This window comes from Stegodyphus dumicola, chromosome X1 (assembly GCF_044657685.1).
Source record: "Stegodyphus dumicola isolate Sdum_Otavi_A_Nest chromosome X1, ASM4465768v1".
NCBI lineage: Eukaryota > Metazoa > Arthropoda > Arachnida > Araneae > Eresidae > Stegodyphus > Stegodyphus dumicola.
Genome location: NC_140780.1, coordinates 37967478 through 37992185, shown reverse-complemented (window position 1 = coordinate 37992185; position 24708 = coordinate 37967478).

The window sequence follows — 24708 nt, the reverse complement described above, 5'->3', positions numbered from 1 at the left end:
AAATAGAAAAGGAAACGAGTTCGAGATGTGCTGTTCTTACTTCACGAGCGCGGAGGTAGTTAGCCAGAAATTGAAGAACCCCGCGTTTCGGCCTGTGTGCTTGCCTCGAAGAATTGTTAATCGTTCAACGTGATATTCAAAGTTTGCTGAATTAGCAGCGGTATTGTAAAACGCGGTGAGGTTAGTTACTTTTAGAGAGCCTCGTAGTTAGAGTCTTGTTATTATTTCTTTTCAGGTTCTTATTTTTATTTTACCTCCGGGTCGGCGTAGTTTGTGAGCGTCAAGAGCACGCAATTGTAATTTCTTAAGTTGAATAAAAAGGAACTTAAACCCTTAGCAAGACTCTGTCTATTTTCCAGTTTCAACAGTCACCTCTTGGTTGCGTGCAGGTTGGAGGCGCGCAACTCTACAGGTTTAAGGTGGAAAGAGTAAGAAAAACTTCTCCCTAATATATATACTTTTAAAACTAAGCAAATTTGACAGTTTTAACAGAGAAAAGACAGAAAGTCCATAAACTTTGTCTTCTCTTTCTTGATTTAATTTTACCCTTCTTATTGTTCTCAGACAAAATTCCAAAAAAACTTTTACCGCTCACTGCTTATGACAAGCGTCATAAACCTAACTTTATCCTGAACAGAATTTATCAGTAAAAAGAATAATGTCTATAGAATTCCAACCTCCTTGAGGTCCTGGGAACCATTCTTCCATGAAATGCATGGACAAGACAACAACAAGAACAATTTCTACTGAAGCACAGTTTTTTAGTTATAAATGCTTCAAGATAAATTATACAGTTATGCAAATTAAATCAATTTAGCTTTAAATGCTGCTTCAGTTTTGTGTCACATGTAATATTCTGTTGTTGTAGTAATTTATTGTCATTATTGTCAGTATGACAACATTCTTCCTTTAAATTTTCTACGATATTGCATTCGTGTCTCTTAACGCCCATAAATCCTACATGCGTTTTTCTAGCTTCGAAATGTGGTCACCAAAACCCAGCTTGGAAAATAGATATGAGGAATTTTGTATGAGCACTGATTATGATAAAGGGTTTTCTTTTTCGTGTTAAAACTTTACATTAATTTAAATACTTACTTTGCCAGTGTCTTATGAGTAAACAATAGTATGATTTTTCAACTATCGTCTTTGGCAATAACAGTTTCAACAACGTCTTATAGCAATTTGAAATTGGGTAAGTTTATGTTCTATGACGTCTTATATATGCGATTTACGATTTTTAAAGTAGCGTGAGGAGTGGAAAGGCTACTCACTCTTATGACCAGAACTCCTCCAGTTTATAAAAATTATTTCTTGGATCTAACGGCCTTTTGGTGTGATATTTTTTCGTTTAGAATATGCGCTCGGTTGAAAGGCTGTGAACCAAAACGTTATGCATTCACATCTGTAATAAAAGTAATCTCATAGTTGATAAGACAAATTTCTTCATTAACTTTGTGTTTACTCTTAATTAATAATTTATTTAGTTTTTATTTCTTTATTTTTTTAAAGTGTACAGACATTAGGTATATTTTTGGTAGCAGGAAAGATGAAAAATTAGCATCGAACCGTGGACCTCTGGAATACCGGCCCAGTGTGCAGAACCATTACACCACGAAGGCACGCTAGGAAGGTGGGAGAAAAACCTTATATACTCACCTTTTTAAAGGGCGACTGGGATTTTAGTGGACCCATTCGCCAAATCCTGGGTGTGGAGATTCATCATCCACAATCCTTTTAGTTCGGGCGCCACTGTAGAGACATTAGGTAAATTGGAAACCGAAGAGATGAAAAATTAGCAACCGCCTTCGCCGGGAATTGAACCACGGACCTCTGTAATACCAACCAGCGTGCAGAACCACTACACCACGAAGGCACGCTAGGAAGGCGGGAGAGAGACCTTATAAAATTAATAACTTGTTATTGTACAAATCCCTATACATTGCAATTTCAGGTATTTATGTCAAGCATGGTTTGCAGCTTTGCTCGTGGAAAAAAAATTTAATTTTTATATTTCATGCACAGATGTTATATTAACATGCATGTGATTTACATTCCCTGCCCATTGGACTTGTCTGGTATTTTGTTTATTCATTTTTTATTTCGTCAAATAAATTTCGGTATTCTATATGGGTTATATTATTATTAATTATGTATATACTAATTTTATGCAGTAATTGTTTGCACAGTTTTGCAATTTTTCATTAGTTCATTTTAGTTCTACTTAACTAGATCTGAGATTTAGATTTCCTTTAAATTTTAATTTAATTTAAAATTATTTCCATTAAATTATCGCAGCTTTCAAAGCGCGATTTATTTTCAGGTTTAATTTGAAGTTATTATTTCTATTTTTATTTAAATTATATATAATTTTATATAGATTTGCTGATTCTGTCAACAGTCTGAAATGTTAATATTAACTATCATATCACCAATTTGTTCAACTACTTTTCTTTTCCAACTAGTCGCTTGCTCGGGCAGCCGCCTAAAATAGTTATTAACCCCCCCCCCAAAAAAAAATAATAAAAGTGGTTTTTAATGTGTCCGGTTAATGTAATTTCACGGGTCCAGCTAGTTCGCGAAAAGCATAAAATAAATAAAAAGCAAACTCGAAATTCAAAATTCGGGCTTCGGGGTGCACATGTTTGGACGGAAGAATAACCGTTTTCGAAATTAGGCGTATTTAAATGGCGTCGTTTTTTCCACAGATCAAATTTTGACCAAAGTCTGTACTGCTATTATTAAGCAATTAATGATGACTAATTTTTATATGGAAGAAATTAATACTTTCTCACAGTTTTATTTCCTTTGAAAATATAATTTCATTTCTCGTTTTACTAAAGAATACGCGTTCTAACCCCTTACGTATACATCATTGGGATTCTAGAAACACATCAGTCAAAATAACTGAAAGATTAATTTTAGTTTGCAACGAGCAGTTTGGGTGATATTGTTTATCATTACTGTAAAGAAGTTTGATTACTTTCAAATTAGACGAAATACAATATTCAAATTTCTACAATTATAACTTAACTTTCTGTGTTATTTTCTTTCACTTGTCAATCAATTCTTTTAACGTTCCATGTACGCAAAAGTCACTACACTGACCGTTACAGTTACAGTAACAAGTGTATGGGACACCACGACGTCGTCATTGACAAAAATGGTATAGCCCGCATATACTAACTAACTAGAGAACTGCACTCCCATAGGCACATCAATGCCAAGCTTTGGGTCTTTGTTGGATACTATTAAAAGGCTGCATTTTGCAGAATAGAACAATACACTGCACTGACAGTGAGTGATATTTGCAGCATCAAGCTTAGACAGTTTTCAGTTCTTGCTTTTAAACTAAGTCCAGAATGTCCAGTGTCTGTTACCGGCACGCTTACCTTACGCTTATTCTGTTTTATTTCGCGAAATTTAAATAGAATGGAATTTGGGAAACTTACAGTTTTTCTTACTCTAAGTCTCCGTATATTATTCAAAATTCCACTCCGAACGAAATTCCACCCGAAATAATGCAGAATATAAGTGAAGCAAGGGGACCAGTAACAGTAATGTATCTGGGGCGGAGAAAGTAAAATAGCTGAACATTAGTATTTTTTTACCAATTACGGTACCTGATGGTGTGTGAATTTTTCATATGGTCAAGCTTTCCCCTTATATAAATGCTAGCCGATGTCTAATCATAGAAAATCAATCAGTGCCAACCAGCCTAGAGGACTGGATGAAACTTCCAAATACCCTTGTCGATTACATCATATATAATCAGTATTCGCCAGTCTGTAATTGGAAACTTCTCTAAGGCTCTGCATTTTTTTGTATAAATAATAATTCGCCTATATTCTTTTAGAACATTTAAAATGTCCATACATCGTGCTGCCCACTTTATTGTTTATTCTTAATCGCATTTTATGATATTGCTCGATTGTTTTGCTTTTCAACAGCAGTTAAAAGTCTGTTAAATTGGACATTCTCATTGACATGAATCTGGATCACTTTCAAAATTAAAAGTGATAACTTTTCAAATTTCACAACAAGTTCCTTGTGTTTTAAAATCTTAACTTGTTATTTTTACTTATTACATATTTCACTTGTTATTTCAGTGTGCACTGTGTTTCTTTTGATATATTAAAAATGCTCTTGACAACTAAGTGACAAAATGCTCTTTCCCCTTTGCTTTTACTTTTACATATAACATTTACTCAAAAACGAGATTCCGTCGAATATTATTATACCCCTCATTACAGTTTAGTGTAAATTTTTGAAGTTAGTGACAACGTGGTTTTGTTAAGAATTCATTTGATTCTGGTTAAAATTAAAGGCAAGTTACCTAATACAATATTTTAACCATACTATAAGAATACATTTTAGCAGTAATTAATGATACATTGCTGCCTATTTGTTTTCATAAATAGAAGTCACCGGCATAGTTTTTCATTAAGTTATTTGAAGTTATTGAATATTTTTCATTAAGTTATTGAAGTGATTAAGTTATTTTGAAGCAGGAATACATGAAAAATGAGCAGTGCAACCGCCGTGACTCGAACCTGGACCTCTAGAATACGCGCCGAGTGTGCTACTGCTACACCCTGAAGGCATGCTGGAAGGAAGGAGAAAATACTTATATATATATAAATATCCTTATATACCTTATATAATTATATTAGAAAATACCTATTATACTAATCTTTAGGCTCGTTTTGCGTGAAGGTTGCTTTAATTGATTAACTTTGCAACCTTTTGCTGACAGTAATTTTGAGTTGACTTTTTTTTTTCCTGTTACTCGAGGCCCTGACCTGGTTTCTCTGGGGCTAGTTTAATTTTGTTGATTTGGTCTTTTTTTTTGGGGGGGGGGGTTAGTGCAGCCGAGCTGCTGGCTCTCTCGTTTTTGATTGATTTGGCCGGTCCTCCTTTTAGTTATATGACCGGTCTTTTTAGTCATATGACCGGGTGAACTGGGGGGTCGTGACCGTTAATACTAACACTAATAACTTATATAATCCCCCTTTTAAAGAGCGACCGAGGATGCGGGGACCCGTCGCCAAATCCTTGTGGTGACGAATTATTGTGTACCACCTATTAGTTCGGGCGCCACTGTAGAGTCATTAGGTTATTTTGAAGCAGGAAATATGAAAAATGAGAAATGCCCTAGCCGGGACTCGAAACTGGACCTCTCGAATACGCGCCGCGTGTGCTTCCGTTACACCACGAAGGCACGCTGGAAGGAGGGAGAAAACTTTATAGTTTATGCATGGCAGGCCATAACACCAACTTGTTTGGTTAGGTGGGTCGGGCTGTGCCCACTTCTGGTACCTTATGGTTTAGATAGACGTAAACTGAAACCTCTCAGCTAGATGTGGCTAATATAATTTGCGATAGCTATGTTTGGTTACTTAATTTGTGCATAAAGATGTAGCAGCTATGTTGCCCAGTTAACATTATGACGGAGTTTGCGCATAAAGATGGAGCAGTAATTGTGACAACACGGTCTTGATTTCTGCTTTAAAATTTAGCTTTTAAGGTTTAATAAAATTTTTAATTAACTTCAAAATTTTAATTGAAATTTAATTTTATTATTATTTCTTTCGCAATTAAAATTAATTAAATTAGACTAAAAAAACTTTTAAGACTTGTTCAAGTGAAAGAGACTTAAATGAATTCTGACCTCCTTCGTTTATGAGATTTTCGATTTACATACTAAATAAATTCCACTGAATTTACTAAAATCTGAGTCTGAATGATTCCAGATGTGTATAAACTTACAACTTTCGTAATCGTTTAATACCTTTGAGCTTCAATTGTAGAATCGAGAATTCAGACTGCCACATTTTAGTTTCTGAAATATTGGGGGGGGGGGCTCCTCTTTATTAAGCGTTATTTGCTATTTCAATTCTTTACTCTTTAAAATGTCTTCATTGCTTAACTAAACTGAAATTCAATAAGACATTTACTAAACATCGATTCGTTAATCGTATCGTGTACTGAAATGATGCGATTCCAGAATTTCCACGACCACCGTTAAGTTAGAATTCTTATATTTTTGTCTTCCTTTATGTTGACATTGATTTTGACGCTTGAATGTGATATCTGGTTGTCATGTGCCAACCAAAGTCTACAAAAACTGCTCTTTTACGGTTATTAAACATTTTAATACAAGTCGGGCAAAGATTCGGGAATTTCTGAGTGATATATATATATATATATATACATGAATGTGCAGTCCAGATTTCAGACACATAATAGGCTTTGATTGAAGTAAATAACTTTCGTTTACCGAACCTGACCTAGCGGCCATTATTAGCTACATAAAGTATCATGTTTGCTGAATAAAACTAGTTAATAAAGCTAAATATAATTAAATAACTATAGCGAACTGACTGAAAGGAAAACCGCTCTGACTTAAAAGTAATGACTTACATAATTCAGGGATTAAACGAAATACATATTATGACTGCAACCACTAATCAGTATTACCAGAGAATCATAATAATATTTGTTCAAGGCCAATAGAAGGAATAGAATTGTCAAAAGTAAGCATGTTTTGTGAAAATTCATTATTAGCCTATTTGGCAATAGAATAAATCTTTCAAAACGGCCTCTGAGCGTTATTTTTCGATTTAATTAGTTTAGCGTAAATAATAAACAAAAATACACTCTGTTAAATACGTATGAAGGTAAAGGCAGTACACAAATATTTCTTCCAAAAAATCGTGATCCCCCAAGACAGTTCGTGTTTCCACAAGTCCACAAATTTCTTCCACAAATCGTATTTTCCTTCTTTCCCACCACCAGCTTCCCTTCGAAGATGACCCGTAATAATCATGTGCAAAAAGTAGTTGCCAATTCTCACGTATTTATGGTCAAGAAACAAAAAATTTATGTTCCGATTTTGCTAGTAGTTCATCTTGGAGTTCTTACGCTCTTTCATTAACTAGCCTAATCCAAGCTTCATTTCGATATAAGTTTTACGTCACGTTATTTATTCCCAGTTAAGTTAACTTCTCGCCGATTCTGAACGGAAAAAAGAGGAGAGGCCTCAAACAGCGGGTAGAAAATAGCGTAATAAATTTTACAGACGAGCCCGGCTTAAACCACAGGCGGTTCCTTCATCCATTTAGTAAAAGCGCAGAAAAATGCGACCCCGATGTTTCTGGGAAATGCAAGAAAATGATGCTTCCTAACCTTACGGGACAGTCGCTGTAAGCAGGCTTTATAAGACAAGGAAAATATGCGCTTACGATCTACGATCGGCTTTTACGAGCCTATAAATAAAAGTCCGTGCCTCCTCTTCGGTTGGCACAGGTCACGATTTAATGAAGATATTAAAACATTCATACAGAGTACTAGGCTAAGTCCTTTTGCTCGAGGGGTTATCCTCTAATTGCGTATCAACGTTTAATAAGGGAGGTGGAGCTTCGTTTCGCAAATTGAGGTGAATCCTGTCACACAATCATTGCTCATTCTTTACGCCTCTTTTATTACTTTTTTTTTTTTTTTTTTCTTCTTTTCAATAGGTAGGAAATTCGCTAACATTCAACAACGCTCGTATATTATCCGCAAGCTCTTTGTCGGAGGTGTACCATCAGAGAGATCTCTGAAATAGAGCTAATTAAATCATTATATCGGGATATTAAGGATCTCCGTGGACATCGCTTCCGTGACCATAAACGGAGCAGAAATTTTAATCACGAAATTGTAGCGAACTTAGCGTTTGCTAATCATTTTTAAGTATAGATGTGAATGAGAGGTAGAATCATTTAAACATTTCAGTAGAATATAAACTAATCAGTACATCTAAGGTATTTGAACGAGATTTTGAAAGAATTTCTACTAGGTTAAAAGATTATCGGCAATTTACAAATGTATATTTTGGTATAAGCATTTTTCAGCAGATGGATAGCAAAAATTCATGTCTCAAATTACACGAATTATGTTGCATGATTTACAACATAACAACAGATGTACGTACTTCATGAAATTTTAGTTTTAAATTAAAAAAGAGTACTTTTTTATGTACTTCAGAGTAAAACGGGAAGCTCTAGAATTTTATCTCGGACTAAAAGATCCATTTAATCTTGGGGAAAATGTTAATATTAGCTGATGTCATTTAGACTTAAAAAGATGAAAAGTTTTTTTTATAAAATAAGCTTTTATTTAAAACTCAAAATCATTAATGAACTAAAAGACGAAAAATAATTTATCATATAATATAATGGGAACAAGAGACTAAATAATTATCTTAACAGGATTTTTATACAGTTTTCTATCGCAAACAATATTGAGGGTGTTTACAAATTTTTGGAATGATTTCGAAGCTGTTTTATTAATGTTTAAAGTGCAGAGAATATTTTTTTAATGTTAGATCTTATAGCCTTTTTTTTTTTTTTTTTTTTTTTTTTCTGAACTAAAAATCTGCATCATGATTTCCATGGCACGAGGCCTTTTTGTTAAATTTCTAGAGGTATTGATTAGAAAGAGCTCTTTTGAAGAGACCAGAAAAATTGAATTTTGAATTAAACAAACAATCAGAGAATTTCATTAATTGCGAAGCTTTGCTTTTTTGATTCATTTCATCTCTAATTAGCAGGAATGGCGACTGATAAAAGCTATAATTTCTAGAGTTGTTAAAATCTTTCCTTATTAAAAACAGACGTACATTGCCAATGAAATATTTCTTTTTCATGTAAATGAAAATGGATTTTAAATGCATCCATGTCCCACATTTTGAAATATATTTAATCGCGAAAGGTATTCGAAAGGAATTAAATATGTGTAAAGACATTGAGAAGCCATTTTTCATTTAGCCCCTACCTAAGTGGACACAATCTAATTTTTTCCAAAATGTACTTTAGTCCTTATTCGCAAATTAATATTTGTGCTAAAAAAAAGCGGAGGTTAAAAGTCAGTTATCTTTGGACAGTTCAGCGTAATACTGAACAGATTTTATTCGTGTTGCTATCATAAGAAACATACACTGGTGTGCAAAAATTAAGGACGAAGTCGAAAAATTAGCATATCAGCTGAACGAAGAGGCAGAGCGGACAGAAAGACCAATCAGGAGATTAAGTAAGGTGATGTACCGTAGCACATGCGCAGATATGCAGGTAGACGTAATGGGGGAGTGTCTGAGTAGTATAAAGCATGTTGTCGGTGTAAGATCAGTATTTCTGGCAAAGAGATTGCATGCCGTATAGCAGTTAAAATCACACCGAGTTGCTGCCTCAGCGAGAAATGGCGAATAATCAATCTGTTAGACGACATCTGGATGCTTTTACCCGAGGTCGAATCATTGGGAAGTTGGAGGAAGGCCGCAGTGTGACAAGTGTGGCTGCAGAGTTCGGAATTGCTCACAGCATCGTTTCACGACTTTGGAGACAATTTCAAACTACAGGAACAGCTATCCGGGGGTTTAGTAGTGGTCGTCGACGAGGAACCACACCCGCAGATGACCGGTATATTGCCTTACAGGTCAGAAGAAACAGGCGGCAGACAGCGGAAGAAATCGCTAGACACACGACACAGGCGACTGGACGACCGATATCGCGTTTTACCGTGGCCAGAAGACTGCACGGTGGTGGTCTGTTTGCACGACGCCCTGTACGGTGTGTACCTCTAACGCCTGCCCATCGGACAAGGCGTTCTCTGTGGTGCCGGGAACACCGAAATTGGAGAGACAATGAATGGGGACGAGTACTCTTTACAGATGAGAGCAGATTCAGTCTGAGTAGCGATTCTCATCTCATACTCATCTGGAGAGAGCGGGGAAGCCGCAATCATCCCTCGAACATCATTGAAAGGGACAGGTATGGAGGTGGCGGTGTTCTCGTTTGGGAAGGCATCATGCTTGGTAGTCGTACAGATTTTCACATCTTCGACGCAGGTTCAGTCAACGGGACCCGTTATTGTAACGAGATTCTTCTTCCATATGTGCGTCTTTTTAAAGGCGCTATGGGTCCGCAGTCCTTTTTCATAGACGACAATGCACCATGTCATCGCACAGTAGCTGCCGAACAGCTCTTAGAGAGTGAGGATATTGAACATATGGATTGGCCGGCACGATCTCCGGATCTCAATCCGATCGTGCATGTATGGGATTTTCTAGGGCAGACGCTTGGCAGCTCGTACCTTACCACCAGTAACGATTCCGGAGCTTCGATTGGCGCTGCAAGACGAATGGGCAGCAATGCCTCAACAACTCATTGACACCCTCATTCTCAGCATGGGCAGACGCTGTGAAACCTGCCTAGCAGTCAGGGGAGATCATATCCCCTATTAAAGATCGGATGTTTCTTGCTGGACACTAATCAAAGGAATGTTTCGGCCTTCAGTCGCATTGCGCTCCATGCTACTTTTTCAATAAAGCTTCTTTTTATCCCTCTGATTTCTCTTTTAGTAAGTGTTGCTTACATTACTCATGTCCTTACGTATTGGGAATCTTACGGTATTAAATATGTTGATTTGGAAAGCTTTTGTACAAAGTTATATTAAAAAAAACCGTCTCATCGTTAATTTTTGCACACCAGTGTATTATAAAAATACTTGTAAAGTTATCGTTGTGATTAGTCTCAGCGCATCACTGATCTGCTAAAAAGAATTTTATGATAAAAAGATAAATTTATAAAGAAATTACACATGTTGTAATTTCTGTTTAAAATAGGGAGGCATTAAATTTTATAGCATATCGGCTAAACATAGCACATTTTTAAAAAGGATTATACATTTATCATAAAAAATTCTATTATTGAGCTTCATGTACAACTTACATCAAGATTTTCGAAACTTTTAAGCATAATTATGAATGTGAAAAAAATTAATTTAACTCTATGCATGTCAAATAAAAATAATTTAACCATAGCGTTCCTTTTCCTTTTTATTAGGCAAGTCAAGCAAGTTATTGGCTATAGGGGTTACAATGACTATAGGGGCTATATTCAGGAAAGGATAGGGCTATCTAGGGCTATCGGGCATTCGGAGGCTATAGAGCCGCTTTGTCACCTGGTTTCGATGATTGAGCGGATGAAACATTAATCATAATAATATCATTGATGCTATAAAAAACAATAAATTCGCTGAAAGAAAAAGATTTAATGACACTCCAAAAAAAAATGAAATAATGGCAGACGTATTAAACTCATTATCTTAACCTAGTCTCGCTAACTCGAGGCAAGCAGGGAATTTTTCATGTCCCTCCTCACCGACAATTTCATTAACCATGCTTCCGTCACTTTCATGCAAGTCGGCGACTATTCGCCAAGATAAAAATCCTTCACATGGCCGTCCCGATATCTTGATGAAAGTTACATTCTTCATGATATAACCTAATCTTAATAAACATGCCTTATACCTTTGTGTCTTTACGGTGCGGCATCCTTGCACCCTTCTCTCTGGGTGAAAAGCAGAAAGATGGCGACAGTTTTCATACGAGTTACCCGCGGCAGTCATACCAGTCCCATCTTCCTCAGGCTACATTATTGGTTATTGAGTCAATTGATATTAGAAATTATGTCTGGTTTTTAATATCTGGTGTAACTGATCAGTTCACTACGAGTATTATACATTTTAACTCTTTTATAAACGTACAATTAATTAATTAAAAAAGCATACACTTAGCAGATAATATAATCAATTAATCAATATTATTTAGTAAATAAATTATATATATATATATATATATATATATACCGTATTTACGCGAATCTAATGCGCATCGTTTTTGGCCAAATGTAGTTTTCAAAATTGGGGTGCGCATTAGATTCGAGTGCAAAGTTCGCCGATGACGTCAGCAGTTCGCTGATGGCGTCAACCAAATTTAAATCGTAACAACGGATTACTGTATTTCTCGACTACATTTACCGTTACATTTATCGTTGACACATTATTGCATAGAGGATACAAACTGCAGAGTACGTAGTCACGAAATGGAGGGCAAACAGAGAAGAATGTCATATGTCGCTACTTTCAAACATAAAGTAATTCTTTGTGCTTAAAAAAATGGCAATAGAAAGGCAGGGAAAGAGTTCAACGTAGCTGAGAGCAATGTTCGCTTGTGGCGGCAACAGAAATTGGCACTGTTTGAAACTAAAGCTAGTAGAAAGAAATTCACTGGCCCTCGCAAAGGAGGACACCCTAAAATTAAAGAAAAACTTTTGGAATTTGTACGTGAAAGGAGGAAGAATGGACAACCTGTGACTAGTGACACCATGAGAAATAAAGCAAAAGAGGAGGCTGAAGTTCTTGGAATACCGAAACAAGAGTTTAAGGCTAGCCGTGGATGGGTGGATTGGTTTATGAAGCGGATGGGCTTATGTCTAAGACGCCGTATAACAATATGCCAAAAGCTTCTTGCAGATTTTGAGGGAAAACTACTAAGATTTCAGCGGTATGTCATCACACTTCGGAAGAAAAAGAATTTTTCAAATTGGCAACGCTGACGAGACGCCAATTTGTTTGATCGTAACTACACCATTACGGAGAAGGGGACTCAGGAAGTTATCATCAAAACTTCGGGATGTGAAAAACAACGCGTAACAGTGATGCTAGCAATAACAGCAGACGGGTGCCCTTTCTTAATCTTCAAACGGAAAACATGCTTTAAAACCCATAAGAATCAAAAGCTGTTCCCAGATGATTCGAAACTAAGAGAAGGGGTGGATGACGGAGTCATTAATGCTTGATTGGCTCCGAAATGTATGGGAACGCCGTCCCGGTGGGCTCTCCAATCCACCATCAATGCTTTATCTGGACGCATTTCGCGATCATCTCACCGACGACGTAAAAAAGAAGATGCACAGCCTAGGCAGTGATTTTGTTATCATTCCTGGAGGGATGACGTCTATGTTACAACTCCTGGACGTTAGTATAAATAAACCTTTTGAGGGGTACGTTCAGGCGGAGTACGAAAAATGGTTTTGTGAGCCAAACCGTGAATTGACCCCGACAGGAAAAATTAAGCGTGCTGCACCGCACATTGTTGCACTGAGTTTCTGCTGCCTGGAAAAGCATCGAAGCACCAAAGATTGTGAAATCTTTCAAGAAATGCTGCATTTCAAATTCATTGAATGGCAGTGAAGATGACGTGCTCTAGAACGCCGAGGATGACGATGATGATGAGGAAAGAAGAAATGAATCTGCGTCTGACGAAAAGAGCTGCGAGGATTCTAGTGATGAAAACAGTGAATAAAGACGTTTACTATTAATCACTAATTGTAGAAACTGTTAGCTAGATAGAAATGTTACGATTTATTTCATGTTCATATTTTACGATAGATACCGTATATACGGTAGTGGTAATTAACAATGATTGTTTCACATAACAATTGCCCACTAATAGGTTAATTCTATGTTCTGCTACTTTATGCATAAATCCATTGTTGTATAAAATATGGTATCTAAATTTAAATAAAATTATCATACCATTAATTGATAGTTTATATACAAATCCATTGTTGTATAAAATAAGATTCAATAAATTACTCATATCATTAATGCGCATTACATTCGCCGACAAACAATTTTTTTATTATTTAAAGTTTTAAAATGGGGATGCGCATTAGATTCGATGGCGCATTAGATTCGCATAAATATGGTATATAAAATTGTAGTAAGCTCGCCTAAACGTTACAAGGAGCTGTTGCTCCAAAAAGTTCAACACGTTTTAAAAAATTAATACATATGAAAATCAAACCATTAAACATGTAAAACATTAAAAAAACAGAATCAGATAAAAAAAGTAAGCGGAAAATGGTAAATTAGCCCAACTCGACTTCCAAACTGGCTTTTCAAGGGAAATTTAATTTGTTTGAACGTCGAATGAAGCTAACCCCATTACGCGTTTCGCCGAAACAGACAATTGAAACTTTTTCGCTACAAACATTTTTTAAAATTTAGACAAAGTGTCTTGGAAAATTTTAATAGTCTCAATTCTCTGTTCCAATTTCCCGACGCGTCCGCACAAAATGACACATTAAGATGTTAAAATATGTTAAACTATACCGAAACATCTTAAATCTAGACTAAAATCAAAATCAAAAATCAAAATTACAATCAAAATAAAAACAAAAATAAATAGCGGTCTGCTATTAGTCCTAAATATACAAAAAACATACGGGCTGGACCTGCAAGCTTAAAGATTAACAATTTTATATATTTTAGAAATCTGTAATGAAAATCTGTAATTAAAATAAAAGAAAATTAAGATGATAATAAACTAAGTGGGTCTTGCTAAGACCAAGAAAAAGTTGTAACAAAAGAAACAAAAAACTGACCTGTGGCGATGCAGATCTCTCCCTCTTAAAACTAGTTGAAAAGTGGTTGTAATTCCCTTCTGTGTACATCAGTCGTATGACGTATGTAGGGGGGAGCGAAGTTCTGTGGGCATTAGCCAATACGAAGAGATTGTCCGTTATCTGCAACTCGTCTCCTATTATCGAAGGGGGTCGGAAAACTTGGAAAAACGTGAAAAGATTTCAAAAATGGCGCCTGACATGTAGTTGGAAGGAAAAAAACTGTCTCAAAGTGAAAATGGCTAATTCAGCTAAAACTACAAAAACTTGGCCACTAAAGCAAGAGTAAAAGGAAAAAACAGTCATTTGTTAAAAAAGTCGTAATTCTTCAAGCTAGCGGGCAATCAATCTACTATGAAAAACGAAAAGGCCCGATTTGTTAATAAAAGCAGTAAAGTTGGCCATTATAGAAATTTAAAACTATTTACACAATAGTATTTAAAAGTAAAGTGCCTAAATTTTGGAGGAAAGAGAATGAATAAACAAGAATTATCTGTACATTTTTACATTAGATTCTCTGAATCAGTCATCCATCTTAAACCGTCCTTCGGGCTTTAGGCATAAAATATCATTATCTAATTCAAAAAATATAAAAATAGGTAAGGCTAATGCCAGCTTTTGTTAGGGTATTTTTAATTATTTTATGAGGAATTAGGTTACTTCTCAAAATAGTTACGAAGTATAGTATTTCTTCTTGTAAGTGTTTCGCAGTATTGCAGATTCTTTTTATTCTAAGTAGCTGTGAATAAATTGTGTTGAGTATGACTCTTTTGGAAATATTTGAATTCCAGTGAGTTAATTTAAGTGTGGAAAAATTAAATTCTCTTCTTTTGTCGTAAACTTTAATAAAATTGTAATCTATAATATGTAAATCAAGGTAGACTACATTATGCTGTTCAGTATTTGTTTTATTTAGTTTTAAGCATGCAGGGTAGATATTAGCTATTTCTATTTTGTTGTAGTTATTAAATGCAATGACATCATCAATATATCTATAGATGTGTTGGTAAAAGATACGTTCTTCTGTACTGAGTGAACGGACATAGGTCAATTCTTTTGTAAACAGGAATAATTCACAGACAGAGCTTGAAAAATTACCGCCCATAGGGATTCCCTGTACTTGTTTATAGATGTTATTGTCAAATTGAATAAAATTATTGAAGAGCACGCTGGTGAGGAATAGTTGCCATTTTTCGTAGCTGAGAATGGTAGAAATTTGCGGAAATTTCTCCCACCTTCTTGGCATGGCTTCGTGGTCTGCACGCTGGGCACATACTCCAGAGGTCCGCGGTTCGGTTCCCGGCGAAATCGGTTGCTCATTTTTCATCTTTCCTGCCTCCAAAAAATAGCTAATGTCTCTACAGTGGCGCCCGAACTAAAAGGGTGTTGGATGATGATTCTCCTCACCCAGAATTTGGCGATTGGGTCACCTAAAAACCCCCAATTGCCCTTTAAAAGGAGGAGTATATAAGGTATTTTTCCCGCCTTCTTGGCGTGCCTTCGTGGTGTGGTAGTCTGCAAGCTGGGCGCGTATTCCAGAGGTCCGCAGTTCGATTCCCGACGAAGGCCGTCGCTCATTTTTCATCTCTCTTGCTTCCCCCCAAAAATCTAATTTCTCTACAAACATACCATTGGAAGATGCGTAGAAAGTCGCGCCATAATGTACATCATCAGATGATGACGTCCATCAGTGGCCAGGTGGTTTAGGGCATGCACCCTCGTAGTTTCACCGAATTCGTATACTGGCTAATGCCCTGCCTATATTTTTTCCATGACTTTTCCCGCGTGTAATATAAATATGAACAGTTTCCCTTATGAAATTATCCACGAAGATATCTTTCACATTAACAGCTAGCTCTAAAGCTCTTTGCTATAGACAAATAATCAAACTATCAATTGATATGTGTATAATGCAGTTTCGCTGCAAAAATAAATCTTCAAGATAGCTGTCTGAACAAAATGTCTTCAGTACAGAGGTATCAAAATAATGTTCATCTTATTTCTTTAAGCAATAAAGCCTAGTTTCTAATAATTAGCCCGTAACTCCTAACACCCAATTTTTTTGACATACATACGGACGTCAGGTCTCTGAGACATTGCCTGAAATCAAGAGAATTACTTTTCTTTGACATTTAAACCAATTTAAACAAACAAAAAAATGCACTTAAACATTTTGTCATCAAATATCTCACATCATAAATTCATTTCTAATTTTTCGGAAAGAGGAAGAGAAAGTAACTATCCCTTCTATAAGATTCGAACCGCTGAACCACTATGATGGACGTGCCCCTATTTGTTTTGCACCGTATATTACACGATGAAATGCAATAATTTTCCATATTCTCCCCTCTTAAAGGACAAGTGGGGAGAAGCTCTACAGTTAGAAACTGTAGGGCGGAAAGGGATTCCAATTTTGTTAGCATTAGGGAAGAACATAAAAACCTAGTATAATCAGTAATAGGTGGAATGAGCGAATTTTATACTGAGTATACGAGAAGATTTTTGCTGTTTCAGCTCTCGTAAAGACAGAAATTCAGAACTTGAAAGATCTTTTAGGGATCGAACAGTATGGGCCTTCATTTACCAGTTTCGTGGATCCAACAATATATGCACATTTGTCCATAACAACGATATGTTTTAACTCTTATCAGACTTGGATATAATAATGTTTGGCTTAGAACGAATTTCGAGTAAGGCCTTTCTTCTAGTTAAGATTCAAAAAGAATGATTTATTGTTAAAATTAATGTTATGAGTAATTAAGTGGAGGATTATATCTCCCTTGCTATCTGAAATTTTACTGAATTATCAGAAAACGTTAGTAAAGAAATTCACTGCATCAAAAAAAAGTAAGTTTTTTTTTTTTTTTTTTTTTTTTTTTTTTTTCCCAAAAAAGTTAACTTTCCATCTTCAAGTGAGTTGAGAAGGCTTTTTTGGAACGTTGCGCACAGAACGTTGATAATCCGTACTCAAATAATTGAGATTTCAGTGGAGATTACTTTGTCTACAGTGACATATCATCTATAAATGATGTATAAACATCCTCTATAAACATCCCCTTCATCGTCTGTTAATGATGTATTTAAAGAATGTGTAAATATGATCTTACTACATTAGATGTGTTAATGTACCGATAGCGGGTAAGGAAAAATTCTGATCTAAATCTTTCTGCGATGTCGACCATTTAGACAATAGTTTAAAAGAAAGGATGACTGAAAGAGATGTATTCTTCTGTAAGACATTTATTCGAATGACAAAATATGGAATTCTACAAGGAAAAAAATTAGGAAATTTGAAACACCTAGTAAATTGGAAAATGAGAGTACTAGTAATGCAAAGATAATTTCTTAGAAGTATTTCCAAATGTGGGCTTCTAACATTTTTCATTGAGATCTGTGAAAAGTTCTTACTACGGAGACAGTAGTTAGGACTCTTCCTTTAATTTGCATAATTCTTATTGAGATTACAATGTGATACTCTGTCCTTAGATCACGTATTCTGAATACAGAACATATGACTTTTAATTTCTTTTTATTCATTGACTATGATGTAAATAACAACGTTTCAAGGTGTTTTGGTTCATAGCTTGACCGATTATAAACCATGGCATCCAAATGCAAAAGATTAACATTAAGAGGGAAAAATTGAAATAATCGGTGTTGAATAAAAGGACAAAACTGTTTGTAAATATTTTCAGTCTGATTTTTAATTGCAAAGCGGCGTAGATTTAAAAATTATTCAAAAATAAATAAATATGTATAAACAGATAAATAAAATATTTTTAAAATGTAACAAATGTATCAGACTCAAGGTTTCGAAATAAATGTTGACAGTGATGTTGAAATGAAACATTTCTGATGTTTTTGGAAACCCGTTTGTTACAGGGAACTGGGATTCTCAACCAAGGGAGAATTTTTTTCAGGGGAAATTTCATAGTTTCAGAGAAGGGAAATGCCGTCAGCCTTTTATTTATGTGTTAAATATTTTATTTTATTTTATGACTATAAAAAATAACTTTTATTCAAGTTTTTGTGTTTATTAACATATCCTGCACTTTTTGTTGTTTAATTTATGAAACATAATAAAAGTAATCCAAATTTAAATAAATGGTACTGTATGTATTTTTCGAGTTTTGGAATGGAGACGGAATATGATCGTCTAGCAATGGTGAATGGGGTGCATGGAGTATAAACGGTTCAGAACAACTTGTATATACAATTCTTAAATTAACTTGCCGTTTTAGCCAGGTTGTTTTACATTTATAAAACCTTGGTGTGCACTGGGAACTCAACAGTTTAGACTGAATGACATGTTAAATTATGATGAAAGGCATGACTCAAAATGTCGAGAAAGAAACAAAATGTTTTGCTTTTCATGAACAACGTTGCATTCCATGCATATTTTACTGTATTACTTAAATTATGGCAAACCACACGAGGGCTGCCTGATTAAGAGGGAGGATGACATCGTGCAGAAAATGCTGAGGAAAATTGGTTTACATTAACGTGTAAAAGAATTTAATTAAGAAATAGAAGATTTTATAAAGAAAAAGACTATACTAAAGAAGAATATATCGAAGAAAACCTGGAATTAAAATCTGATGAGGCAAGTAAATAGCAAATATGTACTAAAATATATTACTGAAAAATTACTGAACTTCAGCGATAACGTGAGAGTCTCTCATGTGAAAGGTGGCAGGTTGGAATTCCAGCCTTTTAAAATTCATGAAAAAGTTATTGTTATTAAAATAAATAATGGAATCAATTAAGAATGAAGGAATATTAAATAATGAGATGCTCAGTTAAAAATAATGACAGATTAAATAATTTAAAATAATAAAAGAAAATCAATTAAAATTAATGTGATTCAAAGGTCATTGCCATAAAAAAAGGAAATAATCGTCGATGCCACAAAATAAAAACGAGGCTCTGAAAAAACATCAGCCATTCAAACACGTTACGTCACTTCCGGGAAAATCAATGGTGGTGACCTTACTTCCGTGTGTTACGAAGTCCATACACCTGTCCAAGATGGCTGTGACGGCACATCAAAGGCGCAGATCCCTTTTTCTCTTGTTATGTCATCTTTTGTTCCATTATGTAAACACGTCCGAGAAATAATTCATATAACTAGTGCTAAACATATTTAATCAAATTTCGGGGAAATTGGAATTAGAAGATGGAAATTTCTCTGCGTTCAGAAAGCTCGTATACTATTATTGTAATCACGCTGTTTCACATTTTTCAGCACACATTCTGTTTGGAAGCGATGGGGAGGAAACTTTAAGTTTCGTTTCCCTTGTGTGTTGTCTTTTTGTGACTTGCGACATTCTCCAGAAAGCAGAGACAGCCGAGATATTCTCCAGAAACAGAGCAGAGACATTCTCCAGAAAAACTGCAATGAAGTTATAGCCCTCTTCCATCGTCTCTGTTGCCAGAAACATCTTAAAATCTTGGAAGCGAAATCTAGGTACATTATTTTCCATAAACCTGGCCAAACTATCCAAAGAAACCCATTAATAGAAATTAACTGTAAACGAGAGAAACGAGCCAAGGAACTCAAACTCCTGGGCCTCGTTACAGATGAAGACGTAACTTGGATATCGCACCTGTGAGCACAGAGGACCAAAGCTTTGTGCATATTGAATAAGCTTAAAAACATGCAAGGCTCTGATTGGGGGCCTAAGACAACATATTCTCAAAATAATTTACAATACGGTAATGGAAAAAATTATTACGTGCGGAGCGGCAATCTGAGCAAACTCCATGAATACACGTAAAATCAAAATCTTAAGTAGAACACCAGCGACTGCAGCTGCCACGATCTTAGCAGGCCTAGTACCTCTCCACATTAGGGCAGTCATGAATTCAGTAATAACAACTGTCACAATGCTGAAACGACAGGCAACATTCAAAGATCTTCACCTCAATCCAACCGATTATGAATACTACAAGAGGTCGCTGCTTAATATCCATCCACTGCAACATTGAGCAGGTATTCATGCCCACCCAATGATGCTCAATAGCCAAAATGTTTCAGAAAATGCAATTTGCATATATACAGACGATTCCAAACTCGATGGAGGAGCTGGATGAAGCCCTGTAATACAGCGTAACAATGAAGTTTTATAAGCTTGGAAAAGGCACTTAGGATCAGGAAATACTTTATTTCTAGCTGAAGTGGCCGAAATTAGGCAGGCTATCGCAGCGACGGAACAATTTGATGGGCACACATTCCGCATCTTCACAGACAGCTTTTATGCAATCCGTAATCCCTACCATCCCTCTACTCTGATGGCTGACATCCAAGCTTTGCTTAGAGAGAGCGAGAGTCGAAGGACAATTCATATCTCCTGGATAAAGGCCCATGCTGGATAACAGGGGGATGAAGATGCCGATGAACTCGCAAAGAAACAGCAAGAAACATCAATGCTCAACCTTTGCCCATTCTGCTACCTAGATCTCCTTTTAAGAGACAGATCTGGAAGAAGGCATTAAAACAATGGCAAGAGGAATGGGATGCAGCTCCTCAAAGCAGAAGAGCTCATGTGTTTTACCATAAAGTTTCCACTGATCGACTTATCTCGACACCCTTTGTAACAATATTTGTAACGAGCCACGGCCCCTTCCCAGAGTATTTCTGTAAAAGGGGATTTGTCTCATCTAACCTTTGTATGCGCGGTGAGGCTGGTACTCCAGATAATTACATAACAGCATGTCCACTCACAGAGGCGTGGCACATGCGGCTGTCAGTTGATGATGCACCATTCATGCGCTTCTTCATTAAGCAGCCTGCTCTACTTAGGAAACAAACTTAAAATAGATAAATTACAGCTATTGGTAGAGAACCTTTGTCACGTCACCTCGTTTGTCATGGCACCTACAACATTGGCAGGATGAATGAGACGGTATTCCCCACGGTAGAAGAGCCCACGTTTAACAAAGCTTCCACCGACCGCCTAATTTTCAGCACCATACATAACCCTTTTCGTCACATGCCATGGTCCTTTTAGGGAATATTTCTGGAAAAGGGGTTTTATTTCCTCTAACCTATGGGTGTGCAACGAAGCTGGATTTCCAGACCATTACATAACAACATGCCTACTCACAGAGGAGTGGGGCATTAGGTTGCCAGACACTGATGACCCTGATTATTCATGAAACAGCCGGCCTTCCTTAAGAACTTAAGAAGTATAATAGAAAAACTAGAGGCAGGGCAGGATCTGTCATACAGTTTAGTATGCACCAGTTTATTGATTATGTATTTGTATGCTGTCTATGCAGTATCTATATATCTATGTATTACGCAATATCTGTGCATCTGTGTAACGTCTGCATAATGTATAGTGTCCGAATCAGTACTTTGTATCTGTGTAGTATGTAGGAATGTATTTAGGCTCTATGTTTCTGCGTTCTGTCTTGTATTGGTATTTAGTATTTGTGTCTGCATTCGTATTAAAAATCTGAATAGTATGTTTAATATCTGTACAGTTTGTATAGTGTAGTTTAATGTTTGTGTATTCGTATTTAATATTTGTACAATAGTGTAATTAGTATCTGTATACATGCTTTCTTTCGTCATTTATCGAACCTGTATGTCTGTGTTAGTATATGTATATCTGCGTAATGTCTTGCATTAGTATTTGGAATATGTGTCTGCATAGTATCTATGTAGCAATGTGTAAAATGTATAGACTAATGTCTTCTTCAGCATATTTCTAGCATCTTAATAAACTCCCCATGCTTTCCTTGTGGGGCACCAGGGGTGTTTACTAAACAGTTGCTGGATCCGGACAATACCCGATTAGTCTATGTAAGCCACCCGGGTGTCCGGCCCCACTTTCATCTGTCACCTGTGACTTGCGACTGTGTTTGAAATAAACTGAGAAATTGCTATTTCCTTTATATAGCATTCATATGACTTATTTTAACTGCAGTTTATAAAATAATTCTAAGTAGTAAGAAATATCTATGTTAAATTGTGCCTATATGTTTCTACTCTTTCTTAAATTTATTAATTTGATATAATTTTATCTTTCTGCAGAATCAGCAGATTGTTAAAAGCCTTTGAAATCAACTCTTGTTTTATGAAAGCATGTATATATGCAGTAGTATCTCCCAGTGCGGGACACCTCTATTTAAGGCATAATTAAGTTGGTCTAAATAGGGATCTAAATGTATTTACCTCTTATTAAGAGACACTCTATTTAAGGGACTCTGAAAATTAATTTCAAAAACAAGATTGAAGTAAAGAAATAAATTAAAATAGAAATACTCTTTGTTAGTAATCGTTTGAGGTTTCACAGGCAAGTTCGTGCTCAGTGAAAGATACTTTTGTAGCAAGAGAAAAAAGATGTGAAAACTTAATCCCTCTATTTTGAAAACTGTTTTCAGAAGGGAAAAGGGGAACAATATATTGGGGAAAAGGAAGTTATGGTAGAAACAAAAGGATATTTCATTCACAGAATTCAAAGTCCAGTTATTCTTGATACAGTTCTCAGTAGGGGCAAGGAAAGAGTGTTAGCAAGTTGCATATCAATCAAAGGCAACAACTAGTGCGAAAGAAATGGTGGTGTTGCGATTGGACCACCTGCCAAGGACAGGGATTTCATAATGTGAATAGAGTAAAAATTTCTACCATTCTTAGTTCTTGCTAAGACTGGGAAACCAAAGAAATGTAGTTTTGTACCTGCGTGTTATTTTTATATAGGTTATTTATCATGGTTTTAAAAAGGAAAAGCCTGACATTAAAACAAAAAGTTGATTTAATTCATGTAGAAGAAACTGAAAAGCATAGTTTGAGAGATTTAGGGCAGAAATTTGGAATAAGTGACTAATTAAAAACCAAGTAAGTCATGTGAATAAAATTACTATGGATTACTAATGTAAACGAACATTCCAAGACTGTAAAATTCAGAAAACCTGAAGCATGTGAAACTAATACATTAGTGTTCAACTGGTTTTATTCTGTAATAGCAAATAACTTCAAATCAGCTTTTATTTGTAAATGGTTGGTTAGACAAATTTATGCAAAGACATTACGTTACTATTTGTGGTGAATAAATATCAGTAGATGTGCAATATATAGCAAACTGGATAAAATTGCTAAATAAAATTTGTGAGGGATGCGAGGCTAAAAATATTTAGCAGATGAAACTGGATTATTTTATCGAATAAAACTCTATGCTTCAAAGGAGAAAAATGTACTGGTAAAAGCTCCAACGAACGTCTCATTTTGTTGTAACATAGAAGGAGAGTTTGAGCAACAACTTGTAACTGGAAAAGCTAAAAAACCAAGATGCTTCAAACACATCAATCAAAATCTTTATCGGTTCGTCGGCATCACAATAAAAAATCGTGGATTATGTAAAGTATAATGTTAGGATGGTTGATTGCTCTTGATAAAACAATGTCTAAAAAAACAAGAAGATTCTGCTATTTCTTGACAAGTCGCCAGCACACCCACCAAATGTAAAACTGAGATCAGTGAAAATTAGTGTTTTTCCCACATAACACATCAGCATTTCAACCTTTGGACCAAGGTATACTTAAAAGCTTTAAGGTTCATTACAGAAAAATGTTTTTACGGCATGTTCTTTGTCAAGCTGCTTGCGGAAACACGATTAGCTAGCAAAACGTCTCAATGTATCGAATGCCATTCAGTAGATAACAAAAGCTGTTAGTTCCATATCACAAAGTTGTGTTCAGTACTGTTTTAAGAAAGCAGGCTTTGAAATTTCAGTTTCGAGTGCCCTCATGAAAATGAAAATACTAACCAAAACGAATTGTTTGAACTTTTCAAAATCTGTGGCCTTGTTCAAATGCAAGAGTATTTAGTGTGTGTGATTATGGCAAATCCGTTAGTGTGTGTATCATGGCAATATCCGTATGGAAAAAAATGCTTCCAATTCACAGATTTTCAAACGAACCCGTGTAACGGATTATTTTCGATAAATTTTTATAAGTACAAAACTTTATTGTTCATTTCATACATTTTTGCAATAATTAAACTTTTTTAATTAAGAATTTTCATTTTTCATTGATTTCAAATTTAAATAAATGCCTATGACTATGTTATTTATTTATATATCATTTATTTTAAGCTTGATACAACCTGAATTTCTAAATAAATTACATATTTTTAATATGTATCCTCTGAAGAAGGGACACCTCTGCTTAAGGGACAAAATATCTGATCTGGTGGCTGTCTCTTACTGAGAGGCACTACTGTAATTTATAAATCGATTTGGTATTTTATTGTCTTTTTTTATCACGTGTTTATAAAATTTTACAGCATTTTCATTTGCTTATTTTAACGAAGATTTATTTTTTATCGCTGTTACATGAAAATCTCTAAACTTGTTTTAATATTACAGCCAGGACTTACTATTTAAAATTAGAAATGCTGGAACTCTACCGAAAG